This window comes from Phodopus roborovskii, unplaced genomic scaffold, assembly GCF_943737965.1.
Source record: "Phodopus roborovskii unplaced genomic scaffold, PHOROB, whole genome shotgun sequence".
Classification (NCBI taxonomy): domain Eukaryota; kingdom Metazoa; phylum Chordata; class Mammalia; order Rodentia; family Cricetidae; genus Phodopus; species Phodopus roborovskii.
The window spans coordinates 5,227,372-5,250,716 of record NW_026126487.1 but is presented as its reverse complement, the minus strand read 5'-3'; the positions used below and the strand labels follow the sequence as shown (position 1 = coordinate 5,250,716).

The 23,345-nt window shown below is 47.7% G+C and overlaps 1 long non-coding RNA gene across 1 annotated transcript; it reads right to left on the bottom strand.

Moving 5' to 3' along the window:
• Window positions 1-6,514: 6,514 nt before the first annotated feature.
• On the bottom strand, window positions 6,515-15,134 carry LOC127230022 (uncharacterized). Its single transcript, XR_007835162.1, has 3 exons — window positions 14,881-15,134; window positions 14,565-14,630; window positions 6,515-6,589 (listed from the first exon to the last, which is right to left on the bottom strand). It is a non-coding gene; the product is annotated as an uncharacterized LOC127230022 (long non-coding RNA).
• Between the last annotated feature and the right edge of the window lie 8,211 nt (window positions 15,135-23,345).

Genomic DNA, 23,345 nt, shown 5'->3' with positions numbered 1-23,345 from the left:
CTCTCTCTCTGAGACAGGGTTTCTCTGTGTAACAGCTCTAACTATCTAACTATCTTGGAACTTGTTTTGTACACCAGGCTGGCCTCAAACTCACCATTATCTGCCTGCCACTGCCTCCCAAGTGCTAGGATTACAGGCACATGCCACCACAGCCCAACTTGGAGGCCCATTCTTATGTCCCCTCATCTGAGAAGGGCACGCACTGTTCAGCTTTACCACACAAAGGAACTTCCCAGATGCTAGAGCCAGCCCATGATGACAGCAACTGAGGTCAGGACCTGAGGTCCTCAATTCAAAAAGGTGCTTTCCTTGCCCTCCACCTGCACTGAGACTCGCAGCCCTGCACAGGGCCCTGGGTCCAGGTAGATGCCCCAACCAGCTGAGTTATGTGGGGTGGGGTAGCTTGAGCCTCAAGTCTGAAGCATGACAGTTGGAACATTCAAGGTGGACATGCTATCAGGAACTGGGCTAGAAAGAGATCAGTGGACAAGCCGAGTCCACTAAGCTCATAACCCAAGATAACCCCACCCCCATACTCAGGTACATTCAATGTTGCTACTGGGAACTGGGAATCCTAAGACCCATTCCACGACCTATTTCCAGACCATGTGAACATGGCAGTCCAAGTAAGAGGGGTTCTGGTGACTAACAGAGGGCAGGTTCAAGCCTGGAGCGATGCTGCTTGCTTTGCCAAGTGTCAAGGCCCTGCTGCTGCCAGCACTTGTGATCTCCAGAGCTGAGTCATCGTCACCTGGTCCTGGGTAGTGCAGAGTGCACACGGAGTGCAGAGTGCAGAACCTCTGCACATGGTGGAGCCCTCCTACGCTGCCTTTGTTACCTGCAGGTGTTTGCTTGTCCCTTGGCCTCCCTGCCTCCGGGAAGTCCCATTCTAGTTCCTTTAAGTTCGCCAGACCTCACCCAAACCAGCATTTCAGGAAACTAATCCTGCCTGCCCACTCGGCTCGCCATTATGCCATGATGGGTGTCACCTTACCCTGGCTTGTAATACATGCTCCCTGATTGCTGAGCTCGGAGGGTCAGCAGTGTCACCTTTGGACCATTTGCATTGTCTCCCTTTTGTACACCAGCCATACCTCACATTTGGCCGTTTCTCTTTTGCACTACAAAAGGCGGGTGTGAGGATGTGTTTCATATTTTGGCAATAACCAGGGGTGGAGGGAATATGGTCACAGAAGTAGGTACTAGCTCATATGGAACTTTCCTGGGGCTCCCCAGGCTTCCCAAGTTCCAGGACATCTCGACATGCAATACCTCCTGTGGCGCCAAGGGCCACATCCACAATCTCCAACAAGAGAATGTTGGCTCCACATCTTGGAGCATTATGACTTAGTGGCCAAGGGCTAGAATCCGGAGGGACAGATTCATCCTGGTATGTGTGGGGCGATGACTTCCACAGATAAAGAGCCTAGTCACCACCTGGAGCCTTCCCTGGTTATCTCGTGTCCTTTCAGGGTTCCTGGACACTGCATCTCCTTAAGGGGATGTCTCCACCAGCAATGCTCACAGTGGGTGGCTCTCACCCTGGGAAAGTCTTCAGCTTCTGTCCATGCATACCCTCAGGGAACATTTTTCTAACCATAGTACACCTGACTGAAATCTCAACCTGGTGAGCCTGAGGCAGGATTCTTGCAGGGAAGTAGAGGCCTGAGCTACACAGCAAGCTCCTACTTTAAATTCAGAAGAAAGTGTACAGTATTTATGCACATTACTTTTCCTACCCCCTCCCATGGATTTTGAAATTTTCATGTTGATCCTAATACAGTGGGTTGTACTCTTCGGCTTAATTATGCCTGCAATTAACATTATTTCAGCTACTAGCAAGTCTTAGTTCTGAAAGATCAAAGTCTCTTCCCCATGTGGAGTCTGAGAAACCCCAAGCAGAACTGGAAAAACCCTGGAGAGTTGGATTTCCCCCTCCAAAATCCTCTCCAAGTAAGCCCTCATTAGGAACTAAAGCAGGGCCGGTCGGAGAGCCTGAGAATGAGAGCAGAAGATGGAGATGTCTCTGTGCCGTGAACATGTTCCATGAAGAAGGACAAACAGGTCTGCCTCCCCACCAACAGCTGCTCCCCTCCTATGTGCCAGAGATGGAGCTCATTGTGCCCTACCTGAGTTGTTAGTGTACAGCTGGAGTCTAACAATTGGGCCCAGGCCCCTGCCTTAGTGTTAAATCTCTCACCTCAGTCACTCATCCCAAGGCACACACGGAAAACCAGTTCAGAGAGAAGCCATCAAATCTGATTGTCATTCAGACACTTACTGGAAAAGATCATATTTAGCCAACAGGGCAGAGTAGGGGGGAAAACAAATCCAGTTCTGTACATGTTGCTCTCTTTACAGGTGGGAGCAGCACTGTCCTAACACCAGCCACAGCAGGTGCTCTGGTCAGACACAGCCCCCCCCCCCACGCCCCGGGGCACACTTGGAGCCCCACTGGGCAGTACAAGCAGCAGCCTGAGGAAGGCTAGAGAGGAGAGGTGAAGCAGTGTTTACTTTTCTAGGCCTCACGCCGTGGAAGTATTCGTTTGTTTGTTTATGAACAGGTTCTGACATAGCTAGCCTGTTTTAGATTTGAACTCATGATCCTCCTGCCTCTACCTCCCAAGTACTGATATGAATGGCATGCCCACAGCACCATGCTCCTATGAGGAAGCATTCTAATGAAGGTCTAGGCTCTATCTGCCCTGAGAGCCCAGATGTGAACGTCAGGGTTTGCATCCCAGGAGAGAGACAGGCAGTCTGGTCTTGGGACTTAAGGACAGGGCAACAATCCTGGAATAGGAGCAGAATGGTCTTCAGGGGTTAAAGGACAGCCAACGTCCCTGAGTTACACACTCAGAACAGCTGTGGCTTCCCTCGCTCAGCCCCAGCCACAGATCTCTGAAGCAGGCCCCACTGGCTGTTCCTGCTGGAGCTACACCTGCAGGCTTTGCAGCTTAGGAGTTGCCTGTGGGGTAGAGAAAGAAGGAGTGAGCTGGAGACACAGGCAGAAGCCAGGGGACAGCTGTGCGTGTCCAAGCCTTGCTCCTCCCGTCCAGATGGAACACACAGCATGCCATTGGGTCTCTCCACCCTCCTTCTGGGAAGCACAGTCTTTCTCGGGTGTTTATCCTACAGGGAAAGAAAGTAGGATGCTCCCGCCACAATGGGTACAGATGTGGGGTGATGAACAGGAAGACTAGAGTCCACTCATTTCTCCCTTGAAATGAGAACCTTGAGAGAAGGAAGGAGGAATGGAAACTTGGTAAGCTTCAAAGTGTGGTGAAGCTGCAGAGACAGAGACAGAGAGACAGACAGGCAGAACACAAACTAGCAAAGGGCTCCTTAGAGAGAGAAAACTAGCAATGCATAGTCAGGAGCCCACTTTATCCAGGAATGAAAACGTGTCCTCTGAAGTCCTGTACCAGTAGCACAGGAATAGTTGGGGTCCATATCCAACCCAAATGGCTTGAGGTCCAAAGGAACCAGGAAAAAAAAAATTAGGCTTCTGGGAGGCATGAGGTAGCTAGGAACTGCCTGCTCACTTTGTAGTTAAGGCCCCACTCTGCAAAGGTCCTGACCAGACCTTGCACCCACAGCTCTCAGCCGGCCGGTAGCTGACTGGGCTGTGCAGAATGTACAGCCACTCTTCTGTTCCCTCATAGAGGGAGGGCAAGCAAACTCTTGTATTATTCCACAAAAAGTCCCAGATGCAAGAGCCAGTCCAGGATGATAGCAATTTAGGACATTGACCCCAGGTCCTCACTCCCCAAAAGGGACCTCCTAGGCTTCTATTCACCTAGGGACTCCCGGGTCTGCACAAACCTCTGAGTGCAGCCAGCAGGAACCTGGCCAGTTCAATGGTGGTGGATGGGGAGAAGGGAGAGGATATAAACTCTGAACCTCAATCCTTGAACTTTAACAAGGCTAGACAGGCCAGGTGGACCTGCCTTCAGGAGCTCCACCCGAAAGCAAGCAGTGGACAAAGTGAGTCCACCCCGTTCAGAACTCAAGATGTGACCAACTCTGGCTCAGGGGCGGTTAGTGCAGCGGCTGGGAACTGTGCACCCTAAGGTGGGCCTTGTCAGGTACTTTATGCCGCGCTGTAATTCCTAAACAACAATTTGAAGAGGCTGACACCCTGCTGGATGGCCTATCAGGACCGAAGAAGGCTGGCAGCTTCCAAGTCTGCACTGGGCCCGGCGCGACGGCGCCGCCCTCTTTGCAGCACCAGTGAATTCGCGCCCTTTGTCAAACTAGGGGGTGTGGCTGAGCTGAGCGCAAAGCTTCCAGCCGGGCGCAGTCTCCGGGTGCAGCGTGCACTCGGCGGGAGTGTTTATTCTGCGCCCGCCACTGGGCGGCCCCGGGAGGCGGGGTTTTGCGCTCAGCTCTAAGCTGCGTGCAGTCACTCAGCTTCTCTCCTGGTTCTAGAAAATTTTCTGGGTATCCCTCCCTCTTAGAGTTCCAGGAACCTAGACGCAGGCGTCTCCAATCCTCAGCCCTGCACTATGGAGGTCTTCTTGGCCTTCCCAAGGTCTCTTTATGGCCTCTTTGAGATCAAAGTGAGAGTGAGGGAGGCGTGTGCTGACGTCACCTCTGCTTCTACCACACTGCCAGTCTTTGTCCCCACCTCCACCTTTGGCTCCGTTTCCCTTGTAGCCAGTAAAAGGACAAACACAGGACTTTGTCTTGCATTTTTCATGCAACAGGTAGAGACAGGAGTGAGTTCTCGACCTAAAACTACCCTAAACTCTCTACAGCCAGTGAGTCCTACCCAGTAGACTGGACAATTTTGACACAAAATACTTCATTTAGAGTCAGAAAATTATATTCATGAGCAAATTCCTCCAATCCCTGACCATGCTGCTGGAATTGGAAGGAGCAAATTCATCCTGACTTTGCAAGAAACTTCCACTCTAATCACAGCAGGAGGTCCTCCCAGTGAATGGTCCATCACCCAATTCCTTCTGGATCTCTGGGCCAGCGCAGCTCGGGGTATGCACACAGTCATTGTCCGTGAGCAGCTGTGTTCCCCTGTATCTTCACGTATTTGTTTGAATCTTCAAAATGTGGGTTACATGTTCTTGGAATTTATTTTTCTACAAATAGTATCATTTACCAAACATCGGGTTTGAGGTGCATAGAAAGTAATAGCTGTATGGGGTTAGGCATATTGCTCAATAAGTAAAGCACTTGCTGCTCAAGCTTGAGGAGCTGAGTTCAAATCTCTAGCACCTACAGAAAAAGCCAAGAGTGGTGGTACAAGTTTGTTACCCCCAGTGTTGAGCTGAGGGTGGGTGGAGAGGTGGGGCCCCAGGGTTTGCAATGTCTAAATTCGCCAAAAGATCTCATCTCAAAAATAAGGTTGGAGGCCCGGCCACCGGCCGGGGGTGGTGGCACTTTAATCCCAGCACTTTGGGGGGATAAGGCAGGTGGATCTCTGTGAGTTAGAGTTCAGCATGGTCTACTGACTACTGAGTTCTAGGACAGACTCCAAAGCTCCACAGAGAAACCTTGTCTCAAGAGGGGAAAAAAAGGTGGAAAGTGAAAGAGGAAGATTCCCAATGTCAATCTCAGGCTTCCACATTCACATGCACATGTGAGCACTTATCATGCTCTGCACATACACACACACACACACACACACACACACACACACAGAAAAAACGGACTATTGAGAATCTCTGAGAATCAAACATCTAGGAGTTGGGTGTCCTACTTTGTGACCACTTTTATTTTGAAATAAAGTCACATGTAGCCGGGATTGTAGGCACAAGCCACAGCTGACTCTACATCACTTTTAAATGGCCTGGTGGCACAGTCAGCCCTGTGATTCCAGGTACTTGGGAAGCTGAGGGAGGGAAAACCAAAATTCAAGGCCAGACTGGGCTACAGAGTGAGCTCAAGGCCTACCTATGAAACCTGGTGTCAAAACAGCCAAAGATCCTCTAACACATCTCTCCACACCTCCCCCCAAACGCTTAGTGTTAGAGCCCCGGATTAGCTTGCCAGACACCATATGTTACTCTCATATACCCAATGTGAGGCACTGAAATCGGAATAGAAAGGGAATGTAAATAAAAGATTGAGACACTTCTGAACTATGAGGATGGAACACTACACACACACACACACACACACACACACACACACACACACACACACAAAGATCTGACCCAGCACACAACTGCTGTCTTCCATTAAAGAGGAAGCTCATGCCATAATTTTCCCTAAAACACATCCCCCTCCTCTGGGGCAAGGGGTGAAGAGGTAAAGGGACCAGTGAGTCCAGAACCAGATCCCTGAAATCTCATCAAGTCAATCTGTCACCCCAGTTCCTTATTTCTAAGTCACACAAAGAAAACCAGAGTTAGAATCACATTGAGTTTTTATTCACATATTCCGTAGAAAAGGAGGCTTAGTAAACAGGGTAGAGCTGTATAAAAACTTCGAGTTGGTCTGCACTATTTACACATGGGAGCAGCATTGTCCTCTCATTAGGCACAGCACTTGCACTTGTCCAACGCCCCTTTGCAGACACAGCCCTGGGCACACTTGGAGCAGCCCACTGGGCAGCAGGAGCAGCAGCCTAGAAACAAGGGAGAGGAAGAGGTCAGAGCTGGCGTCCTAGGACCTCATGTCACACAGACCTGAATGAAGACCTGTTTCTTGCCCCAACAAGAAGGGGGGGGGGGGTGTCCTGGAACAGCTCTGGCCTGACACACTAGGAGGGCCCTGGGAGCTATAGTGCATAAAGCTTGGGAACATTTGTCAGAGCCAGCTCTGCAGGTGTTCCTGCCAAACCTTAGTCACCACCCCGGGTTCCCTCCACACTCACTCTTCTTGCAGGTGGTGCACTTGCAGTCTTTGCAGCTGCAGGAGCTGGAGCAGGTGCAGGAGCTGCCTGTGGAGGAGGAGGAAGAAGAAAGCAGTGAGTAGAGAGAAATGCAGAATCACAGCTGTGGCCCGCACGTGTGCCCAGCTCAGTTCACTAAATCCTACTCAGGACTCCAGGAAGCCTAGCCCCACTTCTCACCGGGTAGGGTAGAACACAAATGTCCCTCACTTCTCTCCTAGTCTAGGCAATTCATAAAAGTTTGATAATGCCTGGGGCTCGACCCAGATTCCTCACCACCTAGGTGATCGGGATCCGGACGCTTGTGCACCCAAATGCTGCACCCCCAACCCCGACAAAGGATCCATTTGGACAATATTAATACTCCAAGGATAGACGAAGGCGCTTGTGAAAGAGGGCGCTAAAAAGAACCAGAATGAATCCCCAACTAAAGTTGCTATTCCCGCTGCCATTACACCCCATCCTCTACAACTGCCTGAATCCGCTCTGCGATCCTAACTGGGTATTCCAAAGACCAAGAAAAGAGTGCCTCTTACCGGTGGAGCAGGAGCAGTTGGGGTCCATTTCCAGATCTGGTGAAGCTGGAGCTACAGAGCAAGTGACGAGGAGGCAGTCAGGCTGCTGGAAGTTGTGATGACGCCTAGAGGGAAGCCTGCTTTCTTTATAGTCGTGGGACCGGTCCGGGCGCAGAGTTTGCACCCAGCAATCCGTTGCTCTTGCCTTCGTTGAGTCACGCGCGCACCCGGTGTCCTTGGCAGAGCCGAGTGCACCCTTCGGGCGGGGTGCAGAGCTCCCTAGGGTGATGGTGTGCACAACAGGACCGCCCCTTTGGCGCCGCTAGCCCGGGAAGGACGACTTGTGTGACGCGTGGTACATTGTGTCCCTGTAGTGCTTTCCCCCGAGATTATAGCCCATCACTGGTCCTGTGCATTACAAGACCTCAACCCGACCCCCCGACCCCCAACTGTCTTCCTAAACCCATCCAAAACACTGTGTTCTCCATTACTCCTTCCCGGAGTTCTCTGGATCGAAATTAGCAGAGACAGTTTTGTAAAAAGACTAACCCTGATTAGATAATTTCCCAGTCCTCATTGTCTCTGTCCCATCACAGTCCTTGGGACTCTCCCTCTTGGACACAGCAACAGGGCCTACGTGAAAAAAAAAAATAAGGATCAGGGAAGACCAATATGTCTCATCTTAAAACATTCATTCCCCACTCCGGAGAAGTGTAGCACGTTGTACAGGGCTGGGGGTCGCACACCTTACCCGTCCAGGATAGTGGTTTTAAAAACTGGAGATGTCTTCCCTCCAGTGGGATCATTTTAGGTGGTGTCCAGGGACTGCATCAGATAAAAAGCATTGGAAGTATTTTTCAATGTTCCCGACTTCTTTTTGCATTCTGCTGTCAGGCCCTGTTTAAGTTCAGACCTGGGGAGCTGTGCAGGACTTGGAATCCTGCAGCCTGCCTGCCTTTGCTCTTAATGGAGCTTCCCTTTAACGAGAGTTCTTGAGAGACTCCCTTGTGTCTGGAATGGCCTTAACATTTCTCTACAGCTGAAATCTACTCATATAGGTGTGCACCCCCAGCTCTGCTACTGCCAGAGACAAAAGCAGTATTTTTGTGGTTGTTTTCAGATATGATTTTGTATATAATCCAAACTGGCTTTGAACTACAGTCCCTCCTGCCTCCCAAGGGCTAAGATTACAGGCATATATCATCATCATGGCTAGCTGACAAAGACAATTTATGAGTGAAATATATATATACATATACATATATATGTATATATATATCTGTGGGGGTGTATCTTTACATACAGCCATTTTTCTAGCTCTCTTCTGTATCTGGAATAAGACCGATACATGTGTTTAATAAAGAGTTTACTTAAATATAAGTAATCATAACTAGTAAATGCACTTAAATATATCTTGGAAAATCTGAATTGTTGCATTGTACCACACAGTACTGTGACTACAGAAGCAGCAGGCATGGTTTTGTATGTGTCGTGAAGTTTGCTTATGGTAGGGCCACAGAACTTTTTGGCAGGAGTGAATGACTCTTTGGAGCATATGTCACATGGTCTTCTGTGTGGCAGATGAGCATGACACAGATACACAGCTAAGCATACCAGATCTGGCTTCTTTCATTTGCAAATGCATAAATAAATATCCCATCTGCTTCGTGTAATTATGAAAAGGTAATAGCTAATATTATGGGACACTTGTAAGCAGGGTCTCAACACATAGCCCAGGACACTGACTGATGCATCATGTCCTCACCTGTTATCTGTGTTACCTGTGTCATTGTGCATATAAAGCATTTTTTATGTGTTTGTTTATTTTTTTTCTAACCCTGGCATAAAGGCAGTGGTGGGAGGTACACTAGGCTGTTAGCCAGCTCCCTTCACACCATTTGCTTATCTAGCAAAAAGCAAAATTGTTTTGTTTCTGAAAGCCTGTCCACATGGCCACAGGACCTAGAGTGGAGTGACGTCATGCTCTGCCAGTTAGAGGATGAGAGGACAGCTACGGCTTGAGTTCCTGTACACCGTGACTTCTGAGCCATTTGACCTTGGGCAGGGTGCTTAACTGTATCAAAAATGGAAAGTTGTTCATTTCTCCTAAACAGTGAGTCAAGGCTTTGTGTTAGAGGATATCCACAAAGCCTTGAACAGATTGGCAAGGCTTTGCTGTTGTTTGCTTTGTGATGGAGTCTTGCTACATCACCAAGGCTAAACTTGTAATTCTCCTGCCTCAGCTTCTTGAGTGTTCGAATTGCAGGCACATGTGACTGAAATATGGCTATTATGCCAGAACCAGGAGTAAAGCAAATTTTGCACTTAATACCTATTTAGAGGTGTAAATTGTTTACACACAAGGAGAGGGGGTTCAAAGAGGTTGGGTGCTTGTCCAGGCCATATGGCCAGTCAGTGGACTTGGACTTGGAAAGAACAGTGAATTTTAGCCTGGACTAAGGACAAATTCCAAGCTAGGGAGCTTACCTAGCATGTGTGAGGCTCTGTGGTTTGTCCTTGGAACCATTTAAAAAAAAGGAAAGGGGTTCTGGGAGTGTAGCTCACTAGTGGAGTACTCACCTAGCATGCACAAATTCCTGGGTTCAGTCCTCAACATGGCATAAACTAGGTTTTGTGGCACATGTCTGTAATCCCAACACTGAGGAGATGGAGTCAGGAGGATCGAAAGTTTAAGGTTCATAACAAAATTGAGACCAGCCTGGGCTACATGAAACCCTGTCTCAAAAAAGAAAACACACCTGACCCCACTTGGCCCACAGGAGTCTTTATTAGGATATCTATCATGTATCTATCTATCTATCATCTATCTGTCTATCATCTATCAATCATCTATCTGTCTATCAATCATCTGTCTGTCTGTCTGTCTGAAGGAAGAAAGGAGCATCCATGCAGGAACAGGACCCACCTGTGAGGAGGAGAAAGCCAGCTGTGAGCAGAAGATAGAGTCAAGAAATGCCACAATTGGTAGAGTGTCAAGGCGAGGCCAGTCCCACTCAGGGCACATTTACTGTACTGCACTTCTCTTCACACATGCTAGTATTTGTCTTGGGTCCTTGATCTCAAAGAGGCACTGCTCCCTGCTTCTCCTTTGTCCGGGCAAATAAAATAATGGTATGAGCTATTCTCTGAGGAAGTGGACACTTGTTACAGTTTCTAAAGACTTCTTGATCTCAGCTAGCTAGAACATCTTGATTGTGGAGGAGTTTGGAATGTTGTGTGTGAAGAGCCCAAATTATCTTGGGCTATCTTAGGCTCTTTAATGTTGTTTTTGTTTATTTGGAAACAAGGTCCTGTGATCTGGTTGTCTCAGATCCCGTGTGCTGGAATTACAGGCCTTATCTTAACCCTGGTATCTGACTTGATATCCTCATGACTGTTAGATGAAACTGTTGGCATGTAGGATTAAGCTTAGATGACCTCCAGCCCCCAGCAACTCTGAAGCTAAAATGCTGTACATGGCAAAAAGAGATCTCCCCGCTCTGTTGCAGCCCACCTGCCCAAAGCCACTAATGTAATAAATACCCAATGGATTGACTATGACTGAGCCTCTCCCACAATGAAACTCACCATTCCAGACAATGTTCATTGGTTGAGCCATGAATCCTTCATATTAGGTTCAGAAAAACATATCATTTTCTTTTTTTAACTTTCTTCATTATTATTATTATTTCTTATTTTAAATATCCATCCCAGTTCCCTCTCCCATCCTCCCATGCCTCCCCCATCCTCTCCCATCCTATTCCCCACCCACTTCCCAGGGAGGGTCAGGCCTTCCAGGAGGAATCATCAAAATCTGTCAAGTCATTTGGGGCAGGGCCTAGGCCCTCCCTCCTGTCTCTAGGCTAAGGGAGTATCCCTCCATGGGGAATGTGCTCCCGAAGTCCTTTGACACACCAGGGATATGTCCTGGTTCCACTGTCAGAGGCCCCATAAACTGCCCAGGACTTTTAACTGAGACTCACTTTCAGAGGGTCTGGGTCTGTCCTATGCTGGTTTCCTAGCTATCAGTCTGGGGTCCATGAGTTCCCACTTGTGCATATCAGCTGTCTCTGTGGAAGTATCATTTTCTTAAAGTGCTATTTTCTGTTTGTTTATTTGTTCGTTTGAGACAGGCTCACTTTGCAGGCAAGTGAAGCTACCCTTGGACTGCTTATCCATCACCTGGGTGCAGGGCTCAGGGTGCTTATCTTACTTGGACAGTGGACAGAATACAGGATAGGTGGACAGGATGTGGAAATAGATGGAACTCTATTTAGCAGAACAAGCCTTTCCCTCCATTTTTGAGCTGAAATGTATAAACAAATTATATGTCCTCTTATGCAGGAAATTCTGTGGATGCCCACAGGTCTGCCTCCCTTGCTGCAGGATCACAGTTCTGAAATTGGGGATCTTCCACCCCAGGAAGAATCAGTTTAGGTGATCTGTTCAAATAAAGAGACAAGAACATTTTTAACTACTCTGAATATACAATACACCACAATCCCACCCAGTTTAAGAACACTCAGTTTACTCTATCACTAGGCCAAATGAAGATTAAAGGATATGAGAAGTTAGCAAGGCTTTGGTGTTTGTCAGGAGGCTGCAACAGCATCCTGGTCATGGGGGCTTTGTATTCATCATCTACATTTCCCTGGTCCCCAATCAGCAAGGCTCCCTCTCCAGCCTCCATTCCACAATGTCCTCCCACACGGCTCTTGGCCCACTCTGGAGCTTGCCAACATGGGATTCTCTCTCCAGAAAGTCCATGTGGATAGAATGCTCCCTACTTCTCTGTTTATGAAGCCTCAGCCAGGAGCCAGCTCCTCTTTCATTAATCCCTAGTCAGGAATATTTTCTCCTTTCTGTGAAAGCTATGGTTTCTTTTCCACTCACTATAGTTTGCAAATAGTCAAAGTTTAAGGGGCAGGCAGTGAGTGGAGCAGGGCAGCTCTCGCTCTCAAGTCCCCTTTGGTGTCGATGACAGAGTTAAGGGTTCTGAGGTTTTCCTAGATGTGGGCATATGTATGTATATATGTGTGTTGATTATTATGTGTCGTAAGGCACTTGACATTAGAGCATTAAAAGGGAAGGAGCAGTTACCAGGGGTGGAGGTATCTTTCTTCCCTAGAGTGGGTATAGTTCAGTCTGCCTTGGCACTTGTCCAAATCCTTTTTCTGATTATAATAAGCTCCGAATGAGCCTGAAGCCATTTTGGGTGTCAAAGTGTCTGGACCAGCAGAATCTGGTCTGGAGCCTCCCTCTGTGACTGGGGATGTGTGACAATGTGATGATTGGCAGCTGGGAGCATGTGGTTGGCAGCATCTGGGCTGTAACTGAGGGACAGGTTAACAGGTTCAGCATTTGAAGGGTTCAGTCTGGGGACATAACCATAGGTTCCCTCAGATGTTCAGTGACTTGTCCAGGTTACATGACCAGTAAACAGGGGAAGTAGGCTGAAAACTAGGATTCTTGGCACCCAGAAATACAGGCCACCTCATAAACTTAATCTTCACACAGAAAACACAAGGGCAAGCTTGGTCCTGACTTCTGGCCAAGACACTCATCTTTCCCTTTGAACACCAATTTTCATTAGCTCAACAAATAACCAGGGGCATTAGCCGTTGGTTTTAATTGTCATTCAGGTCCTTACAGCTTCCTGAAGAGTACCACCCCAGTCTCCAAATTGCAAACTCCACCTAGATGCCTGCTCCTGGGAAGATGCTGGGCAATTTCTTCCAAGTTTCCGCTTTCCATTTCTAAGTGGTCAGGGGTTGGAACTATAGAAAGGGGTGGGGGGGGAGGGAGGTGTTTCTTCCTGACCCTGAGAGAGAGACTTCCAAAGGTTTGACACCCAACTCTTGTTACTGTGCTCCTGGGAACTTAGGGGCCCAAGAGGGATAACGTTCCGGTCAGTGTCCCTGTACACTAGAGATGGGCAGTTCCTCATGGGAGGTCCAGGTTCACTAGTTATACCATTTAGTTTTCAGTCTGCAAGGCACACTCTTGGGATATGTATTTTTTTTTTCACTTTGTTCATGTTACTTAACTTTTAAAAACAGACTTTGAGCCTGTATTGCCAGCACTTAGGAGTCTAGGCTGGAAGACTGCAAGTTCAAGTATACTTTGGCTACACAGGAAGATCTTGTCTCAAAATTCAAAGGTACCAAATTTTGAGACCAAAATTTGACTTCAAATTGAGACAGGGTTTCTCTGTGTAGCCCTGGCTGTCCTGGAAGGAACTCAGTAGAGAGACCAGTCTGGCCTGCAAACTCAAGAGATTCATTCAATTGCCTCACTCAGCCTCCTAAGTGCTGGGATTACAAACAGGACTCACACCTGACTCAATTATTTTTGAGACAGGGTTTCTCTGTGTAACCCTGGCCACAACAGAACTTGTTCTGTAGAGCAGGCTAGCCTCCCAACTCAGGATTCACCTGTCTCTACTGGAATTAATGGCGTGCACCTCTAGCTGGCCCCTCCGATTCTTTGTTTTATTTACCGAAGTTTAGGTACTGGCATTTCATACTTAAGTCATTGTTAAGCCTAATATGCAACTGAATTCAGGGAGAGAAACCAGAATAATTATCTTGTATCTAGGACAAGGGTGTGGCTCATTAGAGCACCAGAAGCCCTAGGTTTAACCCCCCAATATACACGTGCACAGCAGGGCTTGGTGCATTTGTGTGACTAGTGCATCCTCTCACCCACCACTTCTAGGATAAAAACCGGAGAGGTAACCTGAGCAGCCAAGTCACAAGCTGATATCTGAGGCCCAGAACCTCTGCCAACCTCTGCCAAGTCCCTTATTCCCAATGCACACGAAGACAAGCTGAGTTAACCAAGTCAATGCTTTTATTATCAGTTACATGCTTTATAGAAAGAGGTGTGGAGAATAGGCCGGGGTTGTAAAAAAAAATACTGTTTCTACACATTGCTCTATTTACAGGCAGCTGAGGGGAATGACAATTCAGGCACAGCAGCTGCACTTCTCTGAAGCCTCTTTGCAGATGCAGCCCTGGGAGCACTTCACACAGCCCACTGGGCAGCAAGAGCAGCAGCCTGGGGGAGAAGAGTTGACCATGAGCAGGAAAACTTGAGTAAGAGGCACCATACCTGGATGCTCCCGGGATGGTAGGGCGGATTAGGGCCTGATGTTCAGCGAAGGGTAAACGGATAGAGAGGATTCAACTTACTTTTCTTGCAGGTAGTGCATTTGCACTCTTTGCATTTGCAAGACCCAGAGCAGGAGCAGGATCCATCTGCAGAAACATGGCAGTTAGCGAGACCTGATGCACCTGGACTCAGGAGTTCCCCTAGGAACTAAGGTGCAAATCCCCGACCCAGTTTAGGCGAGCCCTTATCTCAAAGACTTGTTAATCAGGGGTCTCCTGAATTTGTTGGGAAAGGGTAGCGGGTAGTACCCTGAAAGTGACTAGAAGGGACCCCAAACTCCCTGCCTAGCTGTCCGAGAAACTTGGGCTGTGGAAGCCAGTCAGTCATCCCCCTTACCTGTGGCACAGGAGCAGTTGGGGTCCATGTCGAGAGAAGGCGGCGGTTGAAGACCGGCTGAGACAGAAGAAGCTCCAAAACTTACGTGCTAGGAGAAGGCGTGATGAAAAGAAGCGCGTGGAACGCTGTCTTTATAGAGGGAAGGAGTTGGGGCGAGCGCAAAAGGTCCGCCCAGGTGGCCCACCACCTGCACACGCCCCCGCAGACTGCGCACGTTCTGCAGATTGCAAGCGTCCCTCTTCCTGCACGTGGAATAACCGCCTGCACACGCCCCCGCGCTGAGTCACGCCCCTCTCCGCACGGCGCACGGACTGAGCGCAAAGCATCTGCGCTCGGACCGGGACAGTTTCCGGAAGCTTGCCCACCGATGCTTTGCCCTGGGGCGCGAGGGGCCGGGTGCAGAGGGAACCGGGTGCAGAGGGAATACCCAGTTCCCCCAACGCAGGCAACAAAGCCCGCGCTTGTCGGGTGTGCCCACCTGGATGAAAGCGGGGTATGGAGAATTTTCCTGCTTACAGGAAAATTAAGTTGGAAGTGTGACCAGATTACAAAACCCTGTTCTAGCCCAGACTTAGTCGCTGTTGGTGATGTTCCCACTGCGTTTCCCGTGCTGCGATGCATTATGTTAGACCTGTCTTTTGTCCTTTACAACGCAGGGGACACGGTTCCTTATTCTCAAAGTAGAAATGTGGAAACGGAGGCGCTGTCACATAGTCACTTGACTAACATGAGTGTCCGATTAGAATCCGCTGAGGCGCCAACACGTAGCCAGAGACTTGAGACTGGGAAGGCACAAACCTCGTGCCAAGGACACTTATTCTTGGGGGCAGCTAGAGTGAAGAGGGAGGGGAAGGGTTGAAGGTCTCTACTGGAGGTGGAATTCAAGAGCAGGGGAGCAGTCCAGTCTGGAAGGATATACATCAGGACCTTCTGCCTGAGGGCAACGAGGTGTTTGCCTAGCAGAATGAGCAGGATGGTCCTGTTCTGGGTGGATGCTGAGGGGAAGAGTGGAGATGGCAACCAGATTTCTCTTCCTGGAGGCACATAGTGGTTCCCCCGCTTACTCAAGTCTGCTGAAATCATAACTTGGAAGTCATAGTAGGAATGTCTGTGTTATCTGAGGAGCCAGGAAACAGTTTCTGGAAGCTTCCTGGCAGGCTGGGGTAGATACTCAGCGAGGCAGTGAGTGAGTGGGATGCCACAGGACAGGTTGTCCTTGCAGCTCTTACTGTAAACTGGGGAAATGCACAGGCATCACTTTCTCCTGGATGCCTTCCAGAACCGATGCCCAGGGCTGCCCACGGAATGTGCAGTAAACACCTTGTCCTTTCCCTTCCGGGCACTTTCCATGGCTGTACTGTTTGAACTTGAGCCTGTTGATTTCTGTGCTCCTCCTGTGTTCCCTCCCTTCCCAGACTGAGCTCAGAGCAGCCTTTGCCCCTGTTGGACTATCTCCAGTTAGTGTGGCCAGGATGAAGTTGGCAGTCACCACTTGCTAAATCTGGTAAAATTCATGAAGATAACAACCCCCTCCCCCCCCAACCCCAGCACTATTACTCCTACCCGTTCCCACTTTCCATTAGGACTCTGATTTAGAAAATGAAAGTAGGCTGGATGTAGTAGGCAATGCCTTTAATCCCAGCACTCAGAAGGCACAGGCAAGTAGATATCTGTGAGTTCAAGGCCAACCTGATTTATTTAGTGAGTTCCAGTCTAGCCTTGGTTGCTTAATGAGATTCTGTCTCAACAAACAACAATGAAAAACAAAGTCAAGTTTGGTTGGTGTGGTCCAGGCTTCTAATCCTAGCACTTCAGAAGCCCAGGCAAGATTGTAAAAGCCAGGCTAGACTGGGCTACATACCTAGACTGTCTCAAAAATAAATAAATAAGCTAGGAATGTAGCTTAGTGGTAGAGTGCTTGCTTAGAATGTGCAAGACCCTAGGTTTAATTCCCAGCATGGGTGTGTGTGTGTGTGTGTGTGTGTGTAAACACCACAAAGAGTGGAAAGAAGTGAGGTATCTGATAGAATTTGCCCCTCATTTGCCCTTGGGGCATGCCCTCCTTCCCTCTTACCTCCCTCATTCCTTCCATCCTTCTGTCTATCCCAGACTCTGAACCACATTTGTAAACACTTTACCTCTCAGCTACATTCCCAGACTTCTCTGTAGTCCTAAACCTTTGTTTATTCACTTGTCAAATAATCAGATGATATTAAAACTCAAAGGTCACCTTCAAACATCCTTGGAGTTGATTATTTTGTTTAATTATTTTCTTTTCTCCATGTTGGTATGTGTGGGTGTATGCACACTTTACATGTGTGTTTTCCACGTGCATGTTTGTGTGCCTATATGTGGAAGTCCTAGGCTGATGACACAAATTATCCTTCATTTTGCCTATGTGGTCTGAATGAGAATGACCCCCCCAGACTCACATACTTGAAAGTTCTGTTCTCAGTTGGTGGATTGCTTAGGATTAGGAGGTGTGGCCTTATTGGAGAAGGTATAGCACTGAGACTGTTGTGGAATATTAATTTAAGATGTGTTACATTTGCTCATGATGCAAAGACACGTTACATTTTTGTTTGCTCAAGTAAAATTCACCTGGGCTCTGGAGTTTGAGTCAGCAACTAGATGACAGGAAGTGGTTGGGAGGAACCATGTGTAGCTAGGGTTCTTAAGTGGGGTTGGAGCAGGACTGGCTGTTTGAGGGGAACTGCAAGCTAGGAGACATTAGCTATTTGCTGTTCAGCCTCTCTGAGTGAGCAGAATTTCACCTCAACCTTTGACTCCTAAGTTCTATGGGGGTAGAGATCTAGGTAAAGTTCCCTTTAGCAGCTGTGATAGAGCCAGTGTCTGAGGAAACAGAATCCCTGCCTGGCTATGGCCACTGCAGCCAAACCTCTACCGGTAGCTGCAGAGTTGCAACTGCATTAGGACAGCAGTTGCTTAAGGGGCAGCTACTGAATTTAATGAAAACAACAGGAGTGGGCTTTCAGGAAGCCCACACCTTTCTAGTTGGCGCTCCTCTGCTGTTGTGTGTCAGATGTGAGCTCTCAGCTACTGCTACAGTCTTGGGCCTCCCTGCGGCCGTCATGCAGGTGGTCTTGAACCCACCCTCTGAAACTGTAAGCAAGCCCAGTTAAATGCATTCTTTTATAAGTTGCAGTTGTCACAGTATCTCTTCCTGGCGTGGTGGGGAGCATGGCTGTACCTAGGTGGCCTGGTTACCAACTCATGATCCTAGGCCTCAGCCACCTCAGCTGAAAAATTACAGGGGTGAACTATCACGTTTGGCATATCTGACTTCATGGCCTTGATTACAGAAATCTCAATGCAGTCCCACTGTCTGGCAGCCCTAGTTGGGCATTAGCCAGCATTTGGTGGTTGTGGTTCTTTACATTTGCATTCATTATGCACCAAGTGGTTGACACCTAATAACTCAGTCACATCCACCCACAGGAAGGGTCCAACTCAATGCAGAGGGCACAGAATTACCCCAGCAGTCTCTGGTCTATCCCATTGTGCCCCGATCCTGCAGTAACACTGGCCTCTGGGAGTGCCTAATTCTTGAATGTCTTTGACTCTTCTCTGGAGGGGAGGGGGTTGAATGATGGTGGGGGGGTCGGTCACTTGTGTGCTTGAGACAGAGGTGGGAAAGGGAGGGCTTTCGGATGCTTCTCTGGCATGGAACGTGCCCGATGTGGGAGATGATACTGAGCAGCAGCTGGTAAGGAAAACGCTTCTCTGAGTTCCTGTATAAGTCATGTGTTTAAGGTGGTGATGTGGTCCTGACCTGCTTAACAGAAATATGTCACCTTCCAGGACAGAGGTGAGTTTTCATTCTATGTTTAAAGGCTGAGTTCAATATATATTATACTGCCCTCTGCTGCCCGTCATTCTTCCCCTGTATGGAATACTTGGTTTGAATTTACAGTCACCTGGCCTTAGAGAGTCTCTGCTGCAGCCTCACTGGGTGGCCAACACAGTGACAGGGAATGCTCTGGAACACATTCTCTTTCCTGGATTTGGGCTAAGTCATCATGAGTTTATCTTCCTGGAATCCTGGTGTTCAGCTTCTAGTATTTCCAGCATACTTATCGTGCCTGAGGCCCTCAGTTTGAACTGAAGCTCAGAAGAAGAGGAGGAAGAGGAAGAAGAAGTGTATAAACACAACCAGCCACAAATAAAATAAACCCTGAGCCCACCACAATTCCATAAGGCGGGTGATATCAGCTCCTATCAATGGCGCTGAAGAGTCACATGACTTGTGCAGGTCATACATAACTCAAGAGGATTGGAGTTGGGATTTGAACCCACCCATGTGTGTTTATGCTGCATTGAACAGGGGATTTTGGCCTGTTCTCTGTATTCCAGGGACAGAACCAGAGCAATAGATGAGGGTTCCAAGGACAAAGACTCAGCTCTAGGTACAGAAGGTCAGTCCTTTCTTCCATCCTTTTATCAGGGTCTCACTATTTTGCTTATGTTATCCTTGAGCTAACCATGTATCATGGGCTGGCCTGGAATTTATGATCATCCTTACTTTGTCTATTCCTACAATTAACATCCCCTGCTACCACACCCTTCTTCCTTTCTTTTCTTTCATTTTATGGCACTGGAGATGAGACCTAGGGTCTTGTGCATACTAGGTAAAACGTCTTTTCACTGAGCTATATCCCCCAGCCCCCAAAAGCCAATGCTCCTGTACTGGCTAGTTTTATGTCACCTAGACACAAGCTAGAGTCATCAGAGAGAAGGAGTCTCAATTGAGAAAATGCCTTCATAAGATCCAGCTGTAGGCAAACCTGTAGGGCATTTTCTTAATTAGTGATTTATGGGAGAGGGCTCAGCCTATTGTGGGTAGTTCCCATCCTTGGGCTGCTGGTCCTGAGTTCTATAAGCTAGCTGAGTAAATCATGAGGGGTAAGCCAGGAAGCAGGACCCCTCCATGGCTTTGTCCTCAGCTCCTGCCTCCAGGTTACTTCCCTGCTTGAGTTTCTGTCCTGACTTCCTTTGATAATGAACTGTGATTTTGAAGAATAAGCTGAATAAACTCTTCTCTCCCCAGGTTTCTTTAGTCATGATGCTTCATCATAGCAATAGGATCTCTAACTAAGACAAGTTGGTACCAGGATAGTAGGGTATTACTGTGACAGACCTGACTGTGTTATTTCTGGAAGTATTGTGGGAGGACTTTGGAACATTGGGCTAGAAAAGCCATTGAATGTTTAAAGCTTGGTGAGCTGTGTTGTAGGAGACTGGAAGATAAGAATGTTGAGTACAGTGCAGACAATGGAAGCCTGGCTTGTGAAGTTTAAGAGGGAGGTTTAAAGACTCTATCAGGGCCATTTGTTATTTTGAATTAAGATTCTGTGGTTCTGGTTAGCCAGCCTGAGCTCAGAAGACAGCTGTGTGCTGCAGAGGGCGGAGCCGGAGATGTTACTTAATCCCTTTGGAGAAGCCCAGAAGATCTTGAGTGAATCCCAGACTTTAAAATGAGCTATTTACACTTTTGGCATTTGGATCTGCTTTTGATTTGATTGTGATTGTGTGCTGGTTCTTTCCTCTTGAAGTAAGCAAGTATTTAATTTTTTTTGCAGTGGTGTGTCGACAGAGTTTCTCTGTGTAGCTTTGGAGCCTATCCTGGAACTAACTCTATAGACTCAGTCCTTCCAGTCCCTGCCTCTCCAAGTGCTGAGATTAAAGGTGTGTGCCACCACCACCTGGTTTACAATATATTTTTTTATAGGAGCCCACAACTGTGGGACTTTGGATTTTTAAAGACTTTGAATTTTAAAAAGAGATTGGCTGTTTGTTTGGTGGTTTTGTTGTTTTGTTTTCACTTTTGGCTTTTTGAAATAGACTGGCCATCTTTAAAAAACTGAACTTTTAATATGTTTGACTTACTAAACACATTTATTTGTGATATTTTTAAAGTTCTTTATATTTTTGATGTGAGATCGTGGGGTTGAATGAGAAAAGAAAGATTGTGACTTAAAGCGATATGCTTGTGTGTCAAGTTGACAAGGGGTCATCAGTTTGACTGGCTAGTTTCATGTCAACTTGACACAAGCCACAGACATCAGCGAGAAGGGAGCCTCAGTTGAGAAAACGCCGCTATAAGATCCAGCTGTGGGCAAGCCTGTAGGGCATTTTTAAAATTAGTGATGATGGGGGAGGGTCTAGTCTGTGGTAGATGGTGCCATCCTAGGCTGGGGGTTCTGGGTTCTATAAGAAAGCAGGCTCAGCAAGCCAGGAGGAACAAGCCAGTAAGCAGCACTCTGCCATGGCCTCTCCTGCCCGGATTCTTTTGATGATGAACTGTGATGTTGAAGAATAAGCTGAATAAACCCTTTCCTCCCCATGTTGCATTAGTCATGGTGTTTCATCACAGCAGTAGTAACCCTAACTAAGACAGCCCCCTTTAAAACAAAAAGGTATCTTTCTGTAACCCAAGCTGACCTCATTCTTGATCTTTCCTCAACCTCTGGGGTGTTGGAAATGAAAGGTTAAGCCTTTGTTGAATTAGTGCTGTTGGGAAGTTCACAAAACACATTGGGAAGTCTGTCCCAGTTAAGACAGCTGTTGAGACCAGGCTGTCTCCCATCTGAGTGTGAGACAGAAAGCAGAGTGCTTATACGCAAAGGTCTGGGTAAGCTGTGTCCAGTGGTACATGCCCGTAGTAACCCCAGTTTTTGGGAGATGTAGGAGAAAAGGTATTCAAGGTCATTTGTGGCTACATAGCTACCTGGAGGCCAATGTAGGGTACTCAAGACCAGTGTATGTGTGTTGGGAGGAGTGGTTGTTTTTGTTTTTGTTTTTGTTTTTTTGTTTTTTTTTTTTTTGTTTTGTTTTTTTTTTTTTTTTTTTTTTTTTTTTTTTTTTTTTTTTTGAGACAGGTTTTCTCTGTAGCTTTGGGGCTTGTCCAGGAACTCGCTCTGTAGATCAGGCTGCCCTTGAACTCACAGAGATCATCCTGCCTCTGCCTCCCAAGTACTGGGATTAAAGGTGTGCACTACCTCCTGACAGTTCCTTCTTCTCTTAACAGACCCTGCTTTGACCTTGTGGCTACATGATTCTTCTGTCACTGTATGATAAATGAACCCATGGCTTTACAGATAATGAGAACACATATATACTATCATACATGCAGTTTATGTGTGTCAGGAATTAGAGAAAGTTTATCTGAGTCTTCTGGCTCAGAGTGTCTCCCAGATTTCAAATCAGGTTCCTGCCCAGCTAATAGTTATCCCAAGGGTTACTTTGAACAAGATCTGCACCAAGCTCCCTCTTGTGGTTGTAGGCAGTATTTCATTCTTCCCGGGATCCTCTGAGCTGGGGGCTTCTTCCTTGGGCTCCTTGCTGCATGAGTCTCAGTACAAAGTCTCAACAGGTATTTAATGGGTGGGAGGGCCCAGGAGGGTGCCAGTCAAAAATGGTGAGCAAGAAAGAACTGACAACCTGACAGTCATTCGTCCTTAATGGAAGTTAACCATCCAGCATTTGTTCAAGAGATGCCGAACCAAACCTGTTGGCACAGGCTTGTAGTCTTCAGCTGTTCAGGAGCTGAGATAAAATAACAAGTTCAAAGCTTCCCTGGACTATAGAGTGAGTTCAAGGTCAGCATGGGCAGTGTAGTGAGACTCTGTCTCAAAACAAAAAGTAAACTAAGGGTGCAAGAGAGATGGCTCAGAGGTTAAGAGCACTGGCTGTTCTATTAGAGGTCCTGAGTTCAATGCCCAGCCAACTCCATGGTGGCTCACAACCATTTTTAATGAGATCAGGTGCTCTCTTCTGGCACATATGCAGGTAGAACACTGTATCCATAATTTTAAAAAAGTAAAACAACTAAGAAAATAAATGTATGTAAGGTGTGGATTTGGGCCTGGTTGTAGAGCTCTTTGGTAGTGCATTCGTCAGCATGCACTGGTCCATTAATACTGAAAAAAAATTAAAAAGATATCTGCATATGTGATCTCAACTGTTTAGATCCAGCATATGGACCTACCTGCTCTTCTACCATGAGAGCACAGTAGGAAGCCCTTCATTTTAAAATATTGGGCAAGTGAACCAGCCCAAGGTTGTGAGCACGGGAGAACTGTCTCTATTACTCATCTGTCACATAGCAGCATGGGTGGAGAAGAGATGCCCCCACCCCACATCAATGTCTGAGGCAGGCAGAAGAGCTGGCCCTGAGGTTATAAGAGTGGGAGAGCTGTTCCTGCTCCTCATCAGCTGCAGCACTTGGGGGGGGGGCAGGCGTGAAAGTGGGAGAAATGGCCCCACCCCTTGCTCTCTGCCATTAGGGGGTGAACCAGCCAGGGCAATGCTGGAGATCTTACCGTGGTGGTGAAGACGGAGGAGCTGTCGGATTGGCCAACCCTGCAACTACCCAGGGTTATATGTTGATCCACCCCATCTGGGATCTGCTGGATCATGGGGGTGTGGATGCAGGGTGGTGTCGG